The following is a 1,584-nucleotide window of genomic DNA, read 5'->3' as shown; positions in this document are numbered from 1 at the left end:
CATAACGCATCTAGTCTGTATATACATTTCAAGAGGCTTGGTCAGATTCAGGTTCCATTTTCTGTTAAAATGACTTCATAAGTGGTGGGATAAGCTTTCTCTCCTTTTCATCGTGGCACCTTTATAATGTCACTGCTGTTCCTGAACTCAGTCAGAGCCTGTCAGGCAGGTTTCTCAACCCCAACATGACGAATGTGGGACTGGGTAATTCTTTGTTGCACAGGCTCTCCACCCTTCAAGGCTGGCAGTTATTTAAAAAGTGGTTGTTGAATGAAGGCGAGGACTTCGTCCATTCTCTCCCAGGCCCTTTTCCCTCTAGGCACCACCATACTCTCTCTTTCTGCATTGTTTATGGTTTCTTAGTTACGAAACTCGATTCCTGATCTTACCATCAATACAATCCTCAGGAATTGAAAATAAGGGTAACTCTAGCTCACACCTGCTGAGTGCTTAATACTTGCCTGGCACCAATTCAAGCACTTTAAGTGCTCCTTTGTGGCAAACTTTTTTGGCTAGAGATGACCTTTGACCTCATGGAGGTGTTCTGTCTGGTTACAGTCCCACTCTAGCTGGTAAACCCAGCAGTGAAACACCAGTTGCTTAAATCTATTATTCAAATATTGGGAGATATGACTGGAAAAAAACAATAACAAAAAGAAATACTAAGTGTGATATCCTGATAGCTTAGACATGACGTTTATTTTTCTTCCTCTTTATGTTTAGGTTTAAATCACTATATTACCTTTCAGGTAATTTAAGCCTGAAGAACAACGTGGGATGGGCTATTGTGTTTTTTTTTTTTCTTTTCAATTAGCAATAATTGCGCCTCAGATAAACCTCACTGGCTAAGATACTGCTACTGTGCAGAGCTGGGCTATTGTATTTAAATGTTGGTTATTTAGAGGCAGCCTTGAAAGAGTTACAGAAACGTGAATACCAGGGGAAAAACACACAAAACAATGAGGGAGTTTTAACTGTTTTTCAAAAAGAGGTAAACTTGCAAGGAAGGTAGACTTGGTAAACTCAGTCGAGGGGGCTCCCCTTTCAGGGGATCCTTGGCTGGGCAGGAAAGGTTTCCTCCTGGGTAGGTGGGATGGTGACACGGGTTATCTTACCAGACGATGGAAGCAGCTGGCAGATGATGAAAACTTCCAGGACAGACAAGGAGGGGGCAACATAATATGAGGGAATGGGGTTCAGTGGGCCTGGGGTTCAGAGCTCAGCAACACTGCTTACCAGGTGTTAGCTTTGGTCAAGTTACTTGTCTTCCTGGAGGCTCATTTTCCTTATCCATGAACATAGGGGTCAGGTAGCCAATTTTATCAAATAAAAAAAAGGAACCTGTTGACAGTTTTACCAAATAAAAAGTACCAAACAAAAATTCCTAGTTAAATTTGAATTTCATAAACAACATGCTTTTAATACAAATGTGCCCCATGAAATATTTGTGTCCTATGCAAGAAGGATGCCTTGAATATTGTGTGGACAAGCTCACAGTAAATATCTGAAGTTCAAATTTAACTGGACATCCTATATTTTATCTGGCAACCCTAAGTGGGGGTGAGGGGGGTGACATACATAATT

At 41.2% G+C, this 1,584-nt stretch overlaps 1 pseudogene; it reads right to left on the bottom strand.

Annotated features, from left to right (window-relative positions):
• Positions 1–718: 718 nt before the first annotated feature.
• On the bottom strand, positions 719–871 carry LOC111826110 (annotated as a pseudogene).
• Between the last annotated feature and the right edge of the window lie 713 nt (positions 872–1,584).

The sequence above is a fragment of the Myotis lucifugus genome, unplaced genomic scaffold (assembly GCF_000147115.1).
Source record: "Myotis lucifugus unplaced genomic scaffold, Myoluc2.0 scaffold_54, whole genome shotgun sequence".
In the NCBI taxonomy this organism is placed as follows: Eukaryota; Metazoa; Chordata; class Mammalia; order Chiroptera; family Vespertilionidae; genus Myotis; species Myotis lucifugus.
The sequence above is the reverse complement of the archived record's forward strand: the minus strand, read 5'-3'. Positions and strand labels throughout refer to the sequence as shown.